At 39.3% G+C, this 21511-nt stretch overlaps 1 protein-coding gene across 13 annotated transcripts in view; it reads left to right on the forward strand.

Annotated features, from left to right (window-relative positions):
* The window catches only part of Mbd5 (methyl-CpG binding domain protein 5), a 370190-nt gene that overhangs the window by 145876 nt on the left and 202803 nt on the right, over positions 1 to 21511 (forward strand). For all 13 annotated transcript variants that reach the window (XR_003950018.1, XR_003950019.1, XM_030246630.1 and 10 more), the window contains one exon: positions 4343 to 4435. The gene's annotated coding sequence lies outside the window, so the exon portion shown is untranslated. The remainder of the gene's footprint in view (positions 1 to 4342; positions 4436 to 21511) is intronic.

The following is a 21511-nucleotide window of genomic DNA, read 5'->3' on the forward strand; positions in this document are numbered from 1 at the left end:
GTGTGTGTGTGTGTGTGTGTGTGTGTGTGTGTGTGTGTGTGTCTTCTGCCTCATTTTAATTAAGTTGGCTAAGGGGTTGTCAGTGTTGTTGACTTTCTCAGACAACATTCATCTCATTGATTTATTTTCCATTTCATTGATTTCATCCCTGAGTTAGATCATTTCTTTCTGTGTCTTCCTCTTTGGGGCATTGTTTCTTCTCTTTGCTCCTCAGCTTTTAGAAGAAGCAATACAAGGTCTCACAGGTTTTGATATACACACTTAGCTTAGGAACTTGGCTCATAGAAGTGCCTTTATGGTTTCCTGTACATGTGGATATATTGTGTTTTAATATTCATTCCATTCAAGAATATTTGTCATTTGCTTCTGGATTCTATCATGACTCATTTTTAATTTGTGGTAAGTTATTCAGTCTCTATGAGTTTGTATAGTTTCTGCTATTTCTGTTGCTCTTGATATCTAGCTTTAATTGATGGAAGTCAGATAGGCTACAGGGTGTTACTCAGTTTTCTTATATCTGTTGAGACTTGGTTTATATCCTAGTATTTGGGCGATTTAGGAGAAAGCAATGAGCTGATTAGAAGAAAGCAATATTCTTTAGTTTTAAATGGAATGTTTTGTAAATATCTGTTAAACCCATTTGATTTATACAGTTATTTAATTCTGTTCTGCTTGGTTTTTGTCTCAATGATCTCAATGATCCCAATGTCACCATCTATCACTGTGGCTGGGCAAGGAGCAGGGGTTTCGATATGTGGTTTTAGCCTGTAGTATAGTTTCTGTTTTGAACTTGGGTACTTTTATATTTGGTGCATAAATGCTTAGAATTATGAAATTATCAGTGGATTTTTCCTTAAATGAGCATTTGGTGTCCTTGCCTGTCTCTTCTGATTAGTCTTGGCTTGAAATCTTTTTGTCAAGTTATGAGAATAGCTATGTTTGCTTGCTTCTTGGATACATTTGCTTAGAATACATTTTTCCATTCTTTTTCCCCGAAGTGACATCTGTCATTGATGGTGACATTTGTTTTTTGGATGTATAGGACATATCCTCTTTTCTAATCCAGTTTGTTAGTCTGTTTGTTTTTATTGGGGAATTAAGGTCATTGGCATGGATTGTTAATAATGAGTACTGTTTATAGATTCCTATTATCATTTTTAACTCCCCCTTTTCTGTTGACAGTTCTGGGATTATTTATAACTTTTGTCTTCTTTGATATAGTTAACCCTTCAGACTGAAGCTTTCTTTCTAGTGCATTCTGTAGAGCTGATTTAGTGAACTGAAATTCTTTCAAAATTCAAAAAACTGGACCCTGAATTTCTTTTAGACAGGAATAATTCTGGGTCCAGTTTTTTGATGGTGGGTGAGTGGCCCCATGCTTTTTAAAAAGGAGGCATAGTTACTGCATACACAAAAACAAAGAAGTGGGTTTCACTAGTCTCAGTCAGCAGAGTCTCTTTGGGGCACAGTCTTCAGACTATAAACAGGGGAGAAAGCACAAACTGTCCATAATCACACTTGGATTAGAGGAAAGCTTTGTCATCCCAGTGAACTTCACCCAAGGAAGGCTTTGCCAAGTCTCATGGGGCTAAGGTAGTGTAGTACTTGGCATACACATGCCCATGTCAACAAGCATACAGTCACCTGGGTCATTTCTCTCTCCTCCCTCCCTCCTCCCTCCCCCCTACCTCTATCCCTCCTCCCTCTCCCCCTCTCTCTCCACCCACATATGAATGTTCTCTGTTACTTTGTTTAGAAATATGTTGCAGTTACTTTCTGAAAATCTGATTATACTAGAAGGTGATCATAACCCTAAATTAACTAGTTTCCCCAAAATAATGAATATAATGAAAGTATACCATTGGATTGGACATGACAGTACTATCTCTTTTCCCAGGGCTGGAAAGGTTAAGGTGTTGCATTACAAGGCCGCTTGCCCTTGCAGATGAGGGAACACTTCTATCAGGACCAGATTATTCCAACCAAAGAGTTTGTCCATATGGAGTGAATATTTTTAGAAAATACTGGTTAGGGAAGAAAAGGAAAAAATACTGCTTATTTTTACAAACATAATTCATTTGTTATTAGTTCTTTGTGAAGCCTAAAAATTATCAACATGAAAGGAACTTCAGTTCCTCTATATTTTAAATACAGTGCCTATTGAAGCCAGATTATGTATACATGCAGCAAAGGGCTGAAGAAAATGTTGTCAGTGGGCAAGATTCACAGTCACATTTGAATTTTTCTTTCTGTGGGTCATAGACATACCTAGTAGGGTCTTATGCTCTTTGCTACAAAGATGTCATAGTTACATTTGAACCATACTAATTCAAGGTCCATTGATAGAATAATTTAGAATAAACATTCTAATGGTCGTCACTCTATTAAACAGCAGTTTGCATATGCTCAGGTAAAATTATTCTCCTTCACAAAACAGTTCTAAACAGAAATCATCCATGGATTGTATGATTAAAATTTTTGTTAAAAAATTGGAGGCCTTTCTAAAGGAGGCATAATCTACAAATATTTTTATTTATTCAGATGTTTAATTACTATTACACTGAATTGCTGGGATTTTATTTTATTAATTAATTTCTTACTATGATAATGTATGGATTAAATCATTGAAAATGTAAATTAAAATGTTTTTAAAGTTACTTTTAGGATACATATGATTAGTATTTTGAAAATTGCATAGATGCTCTTCTATAGCTATGCAAGACAAGACAGCTATTGCATTACTACAGCTGTGGGAGACAAGAGAACAGGTGCACTACTACAGCTGTGGGAGACAAGAGAACATGTGCACTACTACAGCGGTGGGACACAAGAAAGCATGTATTTTCCTACACATTTCTGAATTTTATAATTAGATGTGTAGAAATATTTTAAGAAAGCATATTTTACAAGAAATTGGAAATATGCTAAAACTACAAATTTATATTTCAAGTTTCAGCCATATTTAATGGAATTTAAGGCATATAGAATACTGCATTTGGAATTAGTCTGTGACTTTTAATATAAACTGTTAGCATCATAAAATTTAAGTCAGAATCGCTCACAAACAACCTCACTTAGTATTTTCAGAAATATCTCAAGTATTTTAATGTATAGACACAAACACAGGAATCAATAGTAATGAATAAAAGCAACAATGGTACTGTATTCAAATTCATTTGTGTGTAACTTGAAACGTAGTATACTCTAAAACCACCTGCTAAAGAAATGGCCCTGTAAAATTAAATTTTCCTCCATGATTGTACTGTCAGGTAATAAGAACAAAGCTTTTTAGGTAAAGGGTATATTCTCTGGATAAATCCATTTGTCAATCACATTCATTATCTTTATAAAAACACTTTTTCTGCCAAGCTTTCCTAAGATGGTATAAAATACTGATTAGGGAATTCGTGTGATAAGAATAGAGTTTTAGTTTTTGCACAAGTCAGAAATTTTGAACTTAGTAATTTTTTTTATCTAGCTCTTAAAACAGGCCAAGTATAATTCAGATTATATTTTGTAAGAACTAGGAATAAGGAACAAATTTCTAACAGAACTAAGTAAATCTGGGAGTTGGAGAAGAGTCCCGGGTAGATGTCCAGTGACAAACAGTTAGCCCTGAAAATTTACGTAGAAATATTACATGGAATCAATAGGTCATATTTAAGATGTGTGTGTGTGTGTACAAACATATATGCATGCAATAACAATTGATGAGAAAAGAGGCCATGAATTTGAAAACAAGCTGAGAGGTATATTGGAGGGTTTGAAGGGAGGAAAGGGAAGAGGAAAATGCTGTAATTAAATTACAATCTCAAAATAAACCAAACATGTGCACAGAAACTGGATAGTTAAAAAGTACTATAGAAACTACTCCCCCTGTGACATGCATCTCCATCTACAGCAGGGGCTTAGGACAAGGCTCTGCCTGTAAGAGCTTGCCAATAAGCTCAGCAGCTTGAGCCCCATTGCTAGATTCCACATGGTGACAGGAGAGGACTGACTCCGGCAGGTTGTCCTCTGACCTCATAGTGCATAAATATAGGACATCCACCACACGCCACTCCAACCCAGTATACAATAAATTCCAAATGTATAAAAGAAGAGAGAGAAAATGCTAATAAAATCTGTGTTGAACAGAACTGCCTGAATTTTCTAAAGAGAAATTTCAATGTAATTTTTAGATTTGTTTATTTACTTAAAATAGACCTACCTTCTCCTTGCTTTAGATAATTAAATTAATTTATGTCTTTAATAAGAAATTCATAACTTGAAGATTTTTCTGTTTGAATAAATGAAACTCATTCATCTCTACACTTGCTCATGTGCTCTTGTTCTCTTTTAGGAGAGCATCAAAGATGTCCACTTCTGCCTCCGTAAGATAGCTATTGCAGGCTGTGTGGTGGAGAAAATACCTATAGAAATTAAGACACTCAAGGTAAGTAGAAAGTGCAGCCTCATAAGTAATTACTGTACTCACTCAGTTAGAGTTTAATTTGCCATTTTTTCTCCCGCATGGTCTTTCATTCAGAGTTATTGGCGTGTGACTGCTTACCTGTGTACACAACTACAAATCCCAGCTGTATCTGAAATTTTTCAAATGAGCTATACAAACCAGAAAAGGCATATTAAAATTTACTTACTACATTGGGACATTGTCAATATATGACCTAAAAAATGGGCCACTGTCCTTCATCTCCGGAAGGCTTGTAAAGTGAGATGAGGGGCTGTAAAACCAAACTTTAGTTATCTTTTTAATATAAATCAGAAATAGAGATATAAAACATTATTTTTCAATAGCAGTATAAAACTTAGATTTCATACAAAGTATACTTTTGTCACTATTTGAACCAGATACAACAGTTGATACAGCCTTTGAGGCAAGGGACTGTAACGACCTCCCTCTCCCCCATAATACTCTATTTTCCAGATTCCATTAGAGTACAAGTACTTCAAATCTGGTTTCTCTTAAAATTTTAATTAGCAATTAATGTTTTTACTAGGTTTGGGAGGGTTTTGGTTTTTTTGTTCTTTGTTGTATTGTTGTTTTGTGTGTGTGTGTGTGTGTGTGTGTGTGTGTGAACTTGGCCTCTTTTGTATTTCCATACCAAAAAAAATTTTTCTTTTAAAATGAGATTCAAATTTTTTGTATTAATCATTCCATTAATTTACATCTCAAATGATATCCCACTTCCCAGTTAGCCCCTCCACCAACCCCCTATCCCACATCTGCCCTCCCCCCTCCCTTTTGCCTGTATGTTTCCCCACAAATGCCCATAAACATACAAGAAGCCTACAGGACTCCAAACAGATGGGACCAGAAAAGAAATTCCTCTTCTCATATGATAATTAAAACACCAATGCACAGAACAAAGAAAGAATATTGAAAGCAGTAAGGGAAAAAGGTCCTGTGTGTTGCGCCACCCCCCCATACCTGATCATGTTCCCCTCTTTCCCTCCCTGTCTTCTTTCCCATCCAGGTCCCTCCCTTCCCCCTCCCACCATGATTACTTTCTTCTCCCTCCCAAGTGGGATTGAGACATCCTCACTTGGGCTCTTCAGCTTGTTAACCCTCTTGAGTTCTGTGGATTGTATCCTGGGTATTCTGTACCTTTTTGGTTAATATCCACTTACTAGTGAGTACATATACCACGCACATCCTTTTGGGTGGGTCTGAGATACCTAACTCAGAATGGAATTTTCATGTTCCATCCATTTACCTGCAAAACCCATGATATCCTCATTCTCAATAGCTGAGTAGTATTCCATTGTGGAAATGAATCACATTTTCTGTATCCATTCTTACTGTCAGTTTCTAGTTTTTTATTTCATTCCATAGAATTTCATATATATTTACATGATGATTTCTTCTCCTATATAACTGCAAATTACAATTACCTGAATTAAAGTAACCTCTTGATAGTTCCTTTTTGTTTGTTTGTTGGTTGGTTTGGGGGGACATTTTAAATTAATTAAATTTTTTACAATCCTTATTTTGTCCTTTTTTTAATTGGATATTTTCTTTATTTACATTTCAAAGGTCATCCCCTTTCCTGGTTTCCCCAATCCAGGAATCCCCCTATTCCATCCTCGCTCCCTCTGCTTCTATGTGGGTGCTCCTCCACCCACCCACACAAACCCACATCCCTGCCCTCAATTCCCCTCCACTGGGTCATCTATGGAGCCTTCATAGGACTAAGGACCTCTCCTTCCGCTCATGCATGACAGGGCCATCCTCTGCTACATATGCAGTGGGAGCCATGTGTACTCCTTTGTTGATAGCTTAGTACCTGAGAACTCTGGAGGGTTCTGGTTGGTTGATAATGTTGTTCTTCCCATGGAATTGCAAAACTCTTTAACTCCTTCAGTCCTTTCTCTAACTCCTATTGGAGACCCCATGCTCAGTCCAGTGGTTGTCTGCGAGCATCTATCTCTGTACTTGTAAGGCTCAGGCAGGGCCTCTCAGGAGACGATTATATCAGGCTCCTTTCAGCATGCACTTCTTGGCATTCACAACAGTTTCTGGGTTTGGGAACTATTTATGGGATGAATCCCCAGGTGGGACAGTCTCTGGATGGCCTATACTTCATTCTCTTGCTCCTGTGAGTATTTTGTTCTCCGTCTAAGAAGGACCAAATTACCCACACTTTGGTCTTCCTTCTTATTGAGCTTCAAGTGGTCTGTAAATTGTATCTTAGTTATTTGGAGCTTTGGGGCTAATATCCACTTATCAGTGAGTGCATACCATGTGTGTTCTTTTGCGATTGTTTTAGCTCACTCAGGATAATAGTTTCTAGTTCTATCCATTTCCCTAAGAATTTCATGAATTCATCATTTTTAGTAGCTGAATAGTACTCCATTGTGTAAATGTACCACATTTTCTGTATCCATTCCTCTGTTGAAGGACATCTAGGTTGTTTCTAGTTTCTGGCTTTTATAAATAAGGCTGCTATGAACATAGTGGAACATGTGTCCTTGTTATATGTTGGAGCATCTTTTAGGTATATGCCCATGAGTGGTATAGCTGGGTCCTCCAGTAATACTATATCCAGTTTTCTGAGGAATCACCAAACTTATTTCCAGAGTGATTGCACCAGTTTGCAATCCCACCAGCAATGGAGGAGTGTTCCTTTTTCTCCACATCCTCACCAGCACCTGCTGTCACCTGAGTTTTTTATTTTAGCCATTCTAACTAATATGAGGTGGAATCCCAGGGTTGTTTTGATTTGCATTTCCCTGATGACTAATGTTGAACATTTCTTTAGTACATTCCATATTTTATTCCCACCCCCATCTACCCTCTGACTGTTCCACATCCCACACCTCCTCGCCACCCCCTTGTCTCCACATGCATGTCCCCACTCCTACCCCAACTGATCTCTAAACTCTCTGGGTCCTCCAGTCTTTTGAGTGTTAGGTGCATCTTCTCTGAATGAACATAGACCCTCTACTGTATGTGTGTTGGGGTGCCTCATGTCAGCTAGTGTATGCTGGCTAGTTGGTGGTCCAGTATGTGAGAGATCTCAGGGGTCTAGGTTAATTGAGACTGTTGGTCCTCTTACAGGATCGCCCTTGTCTCTCCTCAGCTTCCTTCAGCCTCCCCTAATTCAACAACAGAGGTCAACTGCTTCTATCAGGTCTTGGTACCTCCCCTTGACCTGGGTTGCACTTTGGGCTTGTAAATGGATCCTCTTTTTCTCAGACTCCTCTCCATTTCTATCCCTGTAATCCTTTCAGACAGGAACAATGATGAGTCCGAGTTGTGACTATAGGATGGCAACCACACCTCTCACTTGATGCTGGAGGTGGGCTCTATAAATTCCCTCTCCCTACTGTCAGGCCTTTCATCTAAGGTCCCCCCCTTTGATTCCTGAGAATCTATCACCTCCCAGGTCTTTGGTGCATTCTGGAGGGTCCCCACAACCTCCTATTTCCTGAGGTTACATGTTTCCATTCTTTCTGTTGCCCTCAGGAATTCAGTCCTTTTCCCTCACCAAAATACCAGATCAGATTCTCCTCTCCCCGCAACCCCATCCACTTTCCCTCTCAGGTTCCTCCCTCACTCCCCACTTTTCTGTATCCATTCTTCTGTGGTGGGTCATCTGGGTTGCTTCCAGCTTCTGGCTATCAAAAACAAGGCCGCTATGAACATAGTAGATCACGTGTGCCTGTCACATGGTGGCCATCTTTTGGGTATATGCCCAAGAGTGGTATCACTTTTTAACTATGTGGATAATTCCTTCCTCCCTGTAAATATTTACGCCAGGGCCAAAAAGGGGGAGTGGGTGTGTAGGGGGTTGGGGGAGTTGGTATGGGGGACTTTTGGGATAGCATTGAAAATGTAAACGAGGAAAATACATAATAAAAAAAAGAGGGAAAAAATATTTACCCTGATGTTGTGTATTTGATAAATCCTGCTCTGACAGTTGTGTGTCATCTTATTCTATTGTTTCCTTTCCTTTTAGTTTTGAGCTGGGAGCTTGCTCTCTGCAGACTCCTCTTCTTCTGCTTCTCTGGCATCAGTCTCACAGTAGCTGAAACTGACTGTTTGCCACATCTTTATAACTCTATTTTTTTTCATTTTGATTTTTTTAATTAGGTATTTTCTTCATTACATATCCAATGCTATCCCAAAAGTCCCCCATACCGCCCCTACTCCCCTACCCACCCTCTCCCACTTCTTGGCCCTGGCGTTCCCCTGTACTGAGGCATATAAAGGTTGCACGACCAAGGAACCTCTCTTTCCAATGATGGCCGACTAGGCCATCTTCTGATACATATGCAGCTAGAGACACGAGGTAGGGGGAAAGTGGGCAGCCTTGTCTAGTCCCTGATTTAGTGGGAATGCTTCCAGCTTCTCACCATTTACTTTGATGATGGCTACTGGTTTACTGTAGAATGCTTTTATCGTTTTTAAGTATGGGCCTTGAATTCCTGATCTTTCCAAGACTTTTATAATGAATGGGTGTTGGATTTTGTCAAATGCTTTCTCTGCATCTAACGAGATGATCATGTGTTTTTTGTCTTTGAGTTTGTTTATATAGTGGATTACCTTGATGAATTTTCGTATATTAAACCATCCCTGCATCCTTGGAATGAAATCTACTTGGTCAGGATGGATGATTGTTTTGATGTGTTCTTGGATTCGGTTAGCGAGAATTTTATTGAGTATTTTTGCATCGATATTCATAAGGGAAATTGGTCTGAAATTCTCTATCTTTGTTGGGTCTTTCTGTGGTTTAGGTATCAGAGTAATTGTGGCTTCATAGAATGAATTGGGTAGAGTACTTTCTGCTTCTATTTTGTGGAATAGTTTGTGCAGAACTGGAATTAGATCTTCTTTGAAGGTCTGATAGAACTCTACACTAAACCCGTCTGGTCCTGTGCTTTTTTTGGTTGGGAGACTATCAATGACTGCTTCTATTTCTTTAGGGGATATAGGACTGTTTAGATCATTAACCTGATCCTGATTTAACTTTGTTACCTGGTATCTGTCTAGAAATTTGTCCATTTCATCCAGGTTTTCAGGTTTTGTTGAGTATAGCCTTTTATAGAAGGATCTGATGGTGTTTGGGATTTCTTCAAGATCTGTTGTTATGTCTCCCTTTTCATTTCTGATTTTGTTAATTAGGATGCTGTCCCTGTACCCTCTAGTAAGTCTGGCTAAGGGTTTATCTATCTTGTTGATTTTCTCAAAGAACCAGCTCCTCCTTTGGTTGATTCTTTGAATAGTTCTTCTTGTTTCTACTTGGTTAATTTCACCCCTGAGTTTGATTATTTCCTGCCATCTACTCCTCTTGGGTGAATTTACTTCTTTTTGTTCTAGAGCTTTTAGGTGTGTGGTCAAGCTGTTAGTGTGTGCTCTCTCTAGTTTCTTTTGGGAGGCACTCAGAGCTATGAGCTTTCCTCTTACAAATGCTTTCATTGTGTCCCATAAGTTTGGGTATGTTGTGGCTTCATTTTCATTAAACTCTAAAAAGTTCTTAATTTCTTTTTTATTCCTTCCTTGACCAAGGTATCATTGAGAAGAGTGTTGTTCAGTTTCCACGTCAATGTTGGCTTTCTATTATTTATGTTGTTATTGAAGAGCATCCTTAGTTCATGGTGATCTGAAAGGATGCATAGGACAATTTCAGTATTTTTGTATCTGTTGAGGCCTGTTTTGTGACCAATTATATGGTTAGTTTTGGAGAAGGTACCATGAGGTGCTGAGAAGAAGGTATATCCTTTTGTTTTAGGATAAAATGTTCTGTAGATATCTGTCAGGTCCATTTGTTTCATAACTTCTGTTAGTTTCACTGTGTCCCTGTTTAGTTTCTGTTTCCACAATCTGTCCATTGATGAAAGTGGTGTGTTGAAGTCTCCCACTATTATTGTGTGAGGTGCAATGTGTGCTTTAAGTTTACTAAATTTTCTTTAATGAATGTGGCTGCCCTTGCATTTGGAGCATACATATTCAGAATTGAGAGTTTCTCTTGGAAATTTTTACCTTTGATGTGTATGAAGTGTCCCTCCTTGTCTTTTTTGATAACTTTGGGTTGGAAGTCGATTTTATTAGATATTAGGATGGCTACTCCAGCTTGTTTCTTCAGACCATTTGCTTGGAAAATTGTTTTCCAGCCTTTCATTCTGAAGTAGTGTCTGTCTTTTTTCCTGAGATGGGTTTCCTGTAAGCAGCAAAATGTTGGGTCCTGTTTATGTAGCCAGTCTGTTAGTCTATGTCTTTTTATTGGGGAATTGAGTCCATTGATATTAAGAGATATTAAGGAAAAGTAATTGTTGCTTCCTATTATTTTTGTTGTTAGAGTTGGTATTCTGTTCTTGTGGCTGTCTTCTTTTAGGTTTCTTGAAGGATTACTTTCTTCCTTTATCTAGGACTTGGTTTCTGTCCTTGTATTGGTTTTTTTCTATTTTATCCTTTGAAGGGCTGGATTCGTGGAAGGGTAATGTGTGAATTTTGTTTTGTCGTAGCATACTTTGGTTTCTCCATCTATGGTAATTGAAAGTTTGGCTGGGTATAGTAGCCTGGGCAGGCATTTGTGTTCTCTTAGTTTCTGTATAACATCTGTCCAGGATCTTCTGGCTTTCATAGTCTCTGGTTAAAAATCTGGTGTAATTCTGATAGGCCTGTCTTTATATGTTACTTGACCTTTTTCCCTTACTGCTTTTAATATTCTAGCTTTATTTAGTGCATTTGTTGTTCTGATTATTATGTGTCAGGAGGAATTTCTTTCTGGTCCAGTCTATTTGGAGTTTTGTAGGCTTCTTCTATGTTCATGGGCACCTCTTTCTTTAGGTTTGGGAAGTTTTCTTCTATAATTTTGTTGAAGATATTTCCTGGCCCTTTGAGTTGAAAATCTTCATTCTCATCTACTCCTATTATCCATAGGTTTGGTCTTCTCATTGTGTCCTGGATTTCCTGGATGTTTTGAGTTAGGATGTTTTTGCATTTTGCATTTTCTTTGATTTTTGTGCCTATGTTCTCTATGGACTCTTCTGCACCTGAGATTCTCTCTTCCATCTCTTGAATTTTGTTGCTGATGCTCATATCTATGGTTTCAGATTTCTTTTCTAGGGTTTCTATCTCCAGCGTTGCCTCACTTTGGGTTTTCTTTATTATGTCTACTTCCCTTTTTAGGTCTAGTATGGTTTTGTTCATTTCCATCACCTGTTTGGATGTGTTTTCCTGTTTTTCTTTAAGCACTTCTACCTGTCTGGTTGTATTTTCCTGTTTTTCTTTAAGGACTTGAAACTTTTTAGCAGTGTTCTTTTATATTTCTTCAAGTGAGTTATTAAAGTCCTTCTTGATGTCCTCTACCATCATCATGAGATACACTTTTAAATCCGGGTCTAGCCTTTCAGGTGTGTTGGGGTGTTCAGGACTGGCTGAGGTGCGAGTGCTGGGTTCTGGTGATGGTGAGTGGTCTTGGTTTCTGTTAGTAATATTCTTATGTTTGCCTTTCTCCATCTCGTAATCTCTGTAGTTACTTGTTATAGTTGTCTCTGGTTACAGCTTCTTCCTCTCGAGATTCTGTTAGCCTCTTATCAGCAGATCTGGGAGACTAGCTCTCTCCTGAGTTTCAGTGGTCAGAGCACTCTCTGCAGGCAATCTCTCCTCTTGCAGGGAAGGTGCACAGATATCTTGAGTTCAGACCTGCCTCCTGGCAGAAGATGAAGGCCTGAAACAGGGCCTGTCCCAGAAACTGTTAGCTTCTGTTGTCCACACTCTCACCTGCGCAGACTAGTCTAGGCGGGATGCATAAACCATGATGGCTCCCCAAGATGCTCCAGCAAAGCCCTCCCGGGTGGGGCGGACACCTCTCCTCTGGCAGGGAAGGTGCCCGGATGTCTGGAGCCCGAAATGGGGTCTGTCAGAAGCTCTGTGGCTCTCACCTGTCCCAGAAGCTGTTAGCTTCTGTATTCCACACTCTCACCTTCTCAGACTAGTCTTGGTGGGATCCACGAACCAAGATGGTTCCCCCAGATGCTCTGGCAAACCCTCCCAGGCAGGCTATAGCTCGATTTTAAATTATCATTTCTTCTTTACTTTGCATCTCATTTGTAACACTTAAATTTTCTAATAGTTATATAATCTCCATGTCTATTTTTTGCTCACCCTAGAAGTCAAAAATACTGAGACAGTGTTTGTGCTGTATGGTAAATATATCTTCTCAAAGAGTTTGTAGAAGTGAAAATCACATTTAAAATAAATATAAATAAATAAATAAATTTTAAAGCAAATATAAGGCAAAGTAAAGTTATTTTCAAACAGAAAGTGCTATCATTTCACTAGGAAAAATGACATGTGCATGTACTGATGGATTCTAAAATCTCTAAAAATTCAGCTCAACATGAGGGTACACTTTAAAAGCGATAACTTAAGAAGCCCTTCTGGGATAATTGGTAAAAGTAATTTGTCTTTATATGCTTTTCTTTATATCTTTGGAAGCATTTTAAGCTTTTTTATTTAAGGTCAGCATTAAGGTTATTACTTAGGTGTTTATTCATTTATTTTAAAGTATATTTGTGTGCCCTCAAGTTGACCAGGATTTTTTTTATGAGTTATCATAAATACTAAATTCCTAATGGTGCTTAATATTTTATTAGGGAAGACAAAGCTATAAGTATGTAAATAGTTACATAATTTTTAAAAGTAGATTACTGGAGAGATATATCCATCAGTGTGGTGATTGCTATTTGTCTTAGTCAGGGTTTCTATTCCTGCACAAACATCATGACCAAGAAGCAAGTTGGGGAGGAAAGGGTTTATTCAGCTTACATTTCCATACTGCTGTTCATCACCAAGGAAGTCAGGACTGGAACTCAAGAAGGTCAGAAAGCAGGAGCTGATGCAGGAGCCATGGAGGGATGTTCCTTACTGGCTTACTTCCCCTGGCTTGCTCAGCCTGCTCTCTTATAGAACCAAGACTACCAGGCCAGAGATGGCCCCACCCACAAGGGGCCTTTCCCCCTTGATCACTAATTGAGAAAATGTCTTACAGTTGGATCTCATGGAGGCATTTCCTCAACTAAAGCTCCTTTCTCTGTGATAACCCCAGCTGTGTCAAGTTGACACAAAACTAGCCAGTACAGTATTAAAGCATGAGATTACTTGAATGCAGCTCCTAGCACCCACATGATGGCATGTGCTGTTAATCTCAGCCCTGAAGAAACAAAGACAGGAAGATCCAAAATGCTTACTCAACAGTGAATTTACTCTAATCCAGGAGCCCATGGGTAGAGGCCTTGGGATTAGAAGGCATCATGCATAGTTTCAAAGGAATGAAGCAACCAGGAATACTACCTAACCTGCTGTGACATGTATGAATGACAGTGACCAGCAAAACCTGATAACCCTAAGGGTGCAGTGGTAGCATGTTTGCCTTGGCAGTGAACAGCAGCTCTCTAATTTGACCAGAGTCCCCCTCAACAAGCTAGGGAAACCTAGCCACCTACCCAGAAATAATAAAGTCACTGATCTTGAAGGAGAATCTACAACCACCGCTTCATTAAACCAGCATAATCCCTAACTAAATTCTGAATACTAAACCTTTTATGGACATATAAGTATAGTTTTTACCATATCAAGGAAAGTTCTCTTTGCCAAGAACATTACATAAAGGCATAATTAATCAAAGTGCAGAGTTGTAGAGCCTAGTTCCAGTGGATACAGCTACTCCCGTTCCTAATTCTTGGTGAACATTTTAGAATTGCAGAAGATGGGAGCAGAAAGATTTTAAGAGTCAGAGGATCAGGAAGTCTGTTGTGAGATTGTGTCTCCTCAGAAAGCTACACCCGGAAAGCCTGACCAGCATGACTGACTAAACATGAGATGAGCAAGAAAAATAAGCATGCCAAAGTGGGCAGAGGAAACCCAGAATGTTTCACCCTACATAAGGAACTGCAGGCAACTAAGGCATGCTGAGAATGGGAGAAATAGGCTTCCCCAGGGAAGAATGCACCAACTGGTTATTCATAACCAGTCAGCCCTAAGAACATGGATAAAAGTAGCATTATACAGACTGGTCAAGTTGTTCTTAGGAAATATGTATACAACAATTAATGAAAAAGCCACAAACCATGAATTCAAAAGAGGGCAAGGAGGGCTTATAAGAGGATTTGGAAGAAGAAAGGGAAGGAGTGTGTCTTGGGAGTTTTATTGCTGTGTTAAAACACAACAACCAAAACGACGTGGGAAGAAAGGATTTATTTGACTCTTCCACATCACTGTTCATCATCAGAGGAAGTCAGGACAGGAGCTCAAATCATCCCAGGGACCAGGGGTGCAGGAACTGATATAGAGGTCATGGAGGAATGCTGCTTGGTAGCTTGCTTCTTATGGCTTGCTCAGCCTGCTTTCTTATAAAATCCAGAACCATGAGCCCCTGTGAGGTGACACAACAATGCCCTGGGCCCTTCTGCATCAATCACTAAGAGAATGCAGGGCTTGTCTACTCTTTTCAAGGCATTTCCTCAATTGAGGCTTCCTCCTCTCTAATGACTTTAGCTTGAGTCAAGTTGACAAAAAACTAACCAGCATATATTATAATCTCAAAAAATAAAAGAATTCACAAAATGAGATGTGGCTTCTGATAAGCAACATCCAGGGTTTAACCTTTGTCCTTTACATGCGTTTTAGTAATACATATTAATATATTAATATTATATACATATATATTCTCCTTTTTAGTGCTTATATAAAACAAACATATATGTGGGCACAGCATAACCTGAAAAGAGAACAAGAAAAGCTAAACATAAGGGTCAAGAAAGGACTGTGTACAGAAAATGAACGAGGCTATAAAGCTAATTGGTGTTCGAATTTTAATTCTGTCATGGATGATTTGGTTTGGGAGCATAAGTGCATAAAATATATATTATAGTAGAAGTATAAAATTTACTGTAAAATACCACAGCTTCCTTTACAAATGCCTATTCTAACTATAAAGTTAATTTAGTTCTATAGAAATTCATGTTGCATAGACTTTGAAGGCCAGTTACTGTTAGTGTGTGATGTTTTTATTTTCTTGCAAGTTTTGATACTGCTTTTTTTAATTAATCATTTTATTCATTTATATTTCAAATGATATCCTCCTTCCTGGTTAACCCTACACAAATCCACCATCCCATCTTCCCTCTCCCGCATCCCCTTTGCCTCTATGAGGGTGGTCCTCTGCCTACCCACCCACTCCTGCCTCACCACTCTAGCATTCCCCTACACTGGGGCATCAAGCCTTCACAGGACCAAGTGCCTCCCCTCCCATTGCTGTCTGGTAAGGCCGTCCTCTGCTACATATGTATCTGGAGCCATGGATCTCTCCATGTATACTCTTTGATTGGTGGTTTAGTCCCTGGGAGCTCTGGGTGAAGAACTTAATTACATCAGTTTTTCCTTTTCTTTCCTCCCTCCAACCCTCCCAAATACCCCTCGTTGTTTTCGAAATTCATGACTTCTTTTTTCATTAATTGTTATTATATGAGTATGTGCTTTTGTGTGTATTCATGTGTTCCTAAATATAAAAGTACAACTTCTGTGTATATAATGTTACCGGTATATGTTTTTTCAATGTTCTTTCTCCTCTGGGGAAGTCTATTTATTATAGTCTGTCTGCCTCCTCTTCTACAATGTTCCTTACATTTTAGATGCCAGAGTTGTGTTGTAGATATTTGCATTGGGTCAGGTTCTACAACTCTGCATTTTGAATGGTTATGCTTCTCTTTTGTGGTCTCTGTCTGTTAAAAAGAGAAGTTACTTTGGTGAAGGATGGGGTCTATATGTATCGGTTAATATAATAACAAGTACTGCAAATGTAGTTAGGGGTTATTCTGGTTTAGGAAAGTGATGGTTGTAGATTCTCCTCCAAAATCCATGACTTCACTAGTTCTGGCTAGGTTTCCATTATCAGGCATGATCTTTCTCCTGTTGAGTGAGACTTAAGTGCAGTTAGAGAGCTTTTGGGTGCCACTAAGACATGTGTACTGTTACTGCACCCTTGGGATTATTGGACCACACTGGTTGTTGTGGTTTGTAAGTGGCATAGCAAGGTAGGACTTTCTTTTGAGGTTTGCATTGTGGCTACTGGTACCATGAAAGTTAGTCCTTAAGGAGTCTAGGTCAGCTCCAGCTCAGGGGCCTCTGGGCCCTGCATCTGAAGTGCATGCTGTCTTCAGCAATGAAGACTTACCTTCCACCTCTGGGGCAAACCAAGAATAGCAACAGCTCAAAAGAGAGCTCATATATACCTCCTATGAGGGTTTTCCATTAGATGGTCTTTGACTCTTGCAAAAGAGAGCATTGTCAGCCTAGATGGGAAAATTTTATTTAAAATATATGTGTTTGTCTACATATTATATGTTTATTTTAAGGTAAAGTATATAGAATTTTAAACAGAAAAAGTGGGGAATAAAAATTGAGATGTGAAAGAACTGAACAAACATACATGTGTGTGATATGAATAATTTTTAATAAATAAGTAGTAGCAGAGTATGCATCTGATTGGGGTGCATATGGGTGGCAGTTGCAGACATGATAGGAGAGACAGTGGGTAAGATGGTGAGTGAGAAGTTCCACATTCACATACTCTGAAATACCTTCATTTCCCTCGGGACCTGACTTCTGTGTGAAAGGAGTATCTGCAAACCCAGAAACAACCCGACACCCGTGGGTTATAAATCACTACCTATGTTTCCTAAGGAATTTAAACCTTCACACTAGGACTGGGACAAGGTTATGTTCCAATCACAGTAAAGCATGTGAATAAATATGAGATTATAATTTTTCAGTGTATCTACTATATCTGATATTTTGTGGTTCCATGGATGGAGTTACTTCACGTCTTTCTAGCCATTCTGAAGGCACAAAGGTTGGAAATGTAAGGTTTTTTTTTTTCATGTTAACTCATTTATAGCTAAAAGCTAACAAAGTACTTAGAGTACTTTATATCATGAATTTTAAGTGGAATCAGAGCCTAAATATCAACTGAAGGAATATTTATTATGAATTGCTGCCTGGTATTGGCTGGTATTCACTACTATATAGAAAATATAACAAAGCTCTTTTCTCAAATTTGAAACACTCTAAATCACAAAATAATCTGTCCCCTAAAGTTTAGAAGACAAGTGAACAAGATGTATAGAAGGAACCATACAAGAGTACATTTGTGCTGTTTGCTCTCTGGGGAAAGAAGGTGAAGCATTTTTATTGTGATAAAATTCTCTTTAAGTGGGGCAAACATCAGTATTCCTTTTCCTCTGAGTTTCTTTTTTTAAATATTTTTATTAGGTATTTTCCTCATTTACATTTACAATACTATCCCAAAAGTCCCCCATACCCTACCCCCCACTCCCCTACCCACCCACTCCCACTTTTTGGCCCTGGCATTCCCCTGTACTGAGGCATATAAAGTTTGCAAGTCCAATGGGCCTCTCTTTCCAGTGATGGCTGACTAGGCCATCTTTTGATACATATGCAGCTAGAGTCAAGAGCTCTGGGGTACTGGTTAGTTCATAATGTTGTTCCACCTATAGAGTTGCAGATCCCTTTAGCTCCTTGGGTATTTTTTCTAGCTCCTCCATTGGGGGGCCTTGTGATCCATCCAATAGCTGGCTGTGAGCATCCACTTATGTGTTTGCTAGGCCCCAGCCTAGTCTCACAAGAGACAGCTATATCAGGGTCCTTTCAGCAAATGCTTGCTAGTGTATGCAATGGTATCAGCATTTGGAGGCTAATTATGGGATGGATCCCCAGATATGGCAGTCTCTAGATGGTCCCTAGATGGTCCATCCTTTCATCACAGCTCCAAACTTTGTCTCTGTAACTCCTTCCATGGGTGTTTTGTTCCCAATTCTAAGAAGGGGCAAAGTGTCCACACTTTGGTCTTCGTTCTTCTTGAGTTTCATGCGTTTAGCAAATTGTATCTTATATCTTGGGTATCCTAGGTTTGGGGCTAATATCCACTTATCAGTGAGTACATATTGTGTGAGTTCCTTTGTGAATGTGTTACCTCACTCAGGATGATGCCCTCCAGGTCCATCCATTTGGCTAGGAATTTCATAAATTGATTCTTTTTAATAGCTGAGTAGTATTCCATTGTGTAAATGTACCACATTTTCTGTATCCCAGGAGGAGCATCTGGATTCTTTCCAGCTTCTGGCTATTATAAATAAGGCTGCTATGAACATAGTGGAGCATGTGTCCTTCTTACCAGTTGGGACAGCTTCTGGATATATGCCCAGGAGAGGTATTGCTGGATCCTCCGGTAGTACTATGTCCAATTTTCTGAGGAACCGCCAGACTGATTTCCAGAGTGGTTGTACAAGCCTGCAATCCCACCAACAATGGAGGAGTGTTCCTTTCTCCACATCCTCGCCAGCATCTGCTGTCACCTGAATTTTTTATCTTAGCCATTCTGACTGGTGTGAGATGGAATCTCAGGGTTGTTTTGATTTGCATTTTCCTGATGATTAAGGATGTTGTACATTTTTTCAGGTGCTTCTCTGCCATTTGGTTTTCCTCAGGTGAGAATTCTTTGTTCAGCTCTGAGCCCCATTTTTTAATGGGGTTATTTGATTTTCTGTAGTCCACCTTCTTGAGTTCTTTATATATATTGGATATTAGTCCCCTATCTGATTTAGGATAGGTAAAGATCCTTTCCCAATCTATTGGTGGTCTTTTTGTCTTGTTGAGGGTGTCTTTTGCCTTGCAGAAGCTTTGCAACTTTATGAGGTCCCATTTATCGATTCTCGATCTTACAGCACAAGCCATTGCTGTTCTATTCAGGAACTTTTCCCCTGTACCCATATCTTCGAGGCTTTTCCCTACTTTCTCCTCTGTAAGTTTCAGTGTTTCTGGTTTTATGTGGAGTTCCTTAATCCACTTAGATTTGACCTTATTACAAGGAGATAGGAATGGATCAATTCGCATTCTTCTACATGATAACCGCCAGTTGTGCCAGCACCATTTGTTGAAAATGCTGTCTTTTTTCCACTGGATGGTTTTTGCTCCCTTGTCAAAGATCAAGTAACCATAGGTGTGTGGTCTTCTCTGGGTCTTCAATTCTGTTCCATTGGTCTACTTGTCTGTCGCTATACCGGTACCTTGCAGTTTTTATCACAATTGCTCTGTAGTACAGCTTTAGGTCAGGCATGGTGATTCCACCAGAGGTTCTTTTATCCTTGAGAAGAGTTTTTGTTATCCTAGGTTTTTTGTTATTCCAGAGGAATCTGCTGATTGCCCTTTCTACTTCGTTGAAAAATTGAGTTGGAATTTTGATGGAGATTGCATTGAATCTGTAGATTGGTTTTGGCAAGATAGCCATTTTTACTGTATTGATCCTGCCAATCCATGAGCATGGGAGATCTTTCCATCTTCTGAGATCTTCTTTAATTTCTTTCTTCAGAGTTTCTGGTGGGTAGTATTCCTAATCAATACATGTGATACAGGACAGACTCCTGTGTGGCAAAGTGATTAGAGCGCCACCCTACACAAAAAGCTGTGAATTTTTCTCTGTCTTAAAATATGCCGAGTATCTGAAGAGTGGGAAAGGCAAGGGATGGCCATAAAGAGGGAAGATGTGAGGGTGTATGTGGTGGATGGATCTAGGTATTTTTACAAATCTGCTTTTTTTTACTTCCTATAATCTAAATATATGTTGTCCTCTGTGTGTGTGTGTGTGTGTGTGTGTGTGTGTGTGTGTGTGTGTGTATCATATTTGAAAATACTCTGCAGTTCTTGGTGAACTTTTAGGAAATCCTGATCAGCAATGTGAAAGCAGTTGCATTATACACATCTCCCACTTCTGTGCAGTCCCTGAGCTTCCTGAGGTCTGGAAGGGTCCTCTCCATGGCTGTCTTCTAGCAGAGGCTCCTAAACCTCCTGAATAGCCTGGAACCATCCACCCTGCCATCCAACAGCACAGAGACATCTCTGTTTAATCTTTAAACTTCACTCTAAATTACTAAGTCTTTTTTTTTTCTCAGAATTGTACTTCACACATTAACATCTTTTCTTAATTTTCTCTAACAGCTACTATAAATTGTATGTAATCCTAAAATTATGGGAAACAAATGAAATAAGATATCAAATTACAATCTAAGTATCTTCTTTGGCTTATTAATGATGTAGACATAAATAGACTGAAATTAATGAAGAACAAGTGGTGACTTCTTTCTTTCACTTATTTATTTTTTAATTTATTCACTTTACATCCCACTCACTAACCCCCTCCCAGTCAACCCTTCTCACAATCCATCACCCATCACCATCCCCTTCTCTGAGTGGGTGGGGGCCTTCCTATATATCCCCGAACCTTGACACTTCAAGTCTCTTCCAGTTAGGTACTTCCTCTCCCACTGAGGCTAGACAAGGCAGCACAACTATAACATATCCCATGTGCAGGCAACAGCTTTTGAGGTAGTCTCCATTCCAGTTTTTCAGGACCCACATAAAGAACAAGCTGCTATATATATGTGGGGAGACCTAGGTCCAGCCCCTGTATATCCTTTGGTTGGTGATTCAGTCTCTGAGAGCCCCAAGGGCCCAAGTTAGTTGACGCTAATGGCCTTTCCATGGAGTCCCTGTCCTCTTAAGGGCTGCAATCCTTCCTCCTGTTCTTCCATAAGAGTCCCCAAACTCATTCCACTGTTTGGCTGTAGGTACATACCTCTGTCTGAATCAATTGGTAGGTCGGCCTTTCAGAGGACAACCATGTTAGACTCCTGTCTGCAAGCATGACAGAGTATTATTAATAGTGTCAGGGATTGGTGCTTGCCCATGGGATGGGTCTCAAGTTGGGCTAGTTATTGGTTGGCCATTCCCTCAGTCTCTGCTCTATCCATAATCCCTGCATTCCTTGTAGACATGGTTAAGTTTTGGATAGAAAGCTTTGTGGATGAGTTTGTGCCGATATCACTCCATCAGTGCACCTTTCTGGCCACAGGAGGCAGCTTCCCCAGGTTCCATATCACAATGTGTGAGTGACAGCTAAAGATAATCCTACTGATTCCTGGGTTCCTC

Source organism: Mus musculus, chromosome 2 (assembly GCF_000001635.26).
Source record: "Mus musculus strain C57BL/6J chromosome 2, GRCm38.p6 C57BL/6J".
Lineage (NCBI taxonomy): Eukaryota > Metazoa > Chordata > Mammalia > Rodentia > Muridae > Mus > Mus musculus.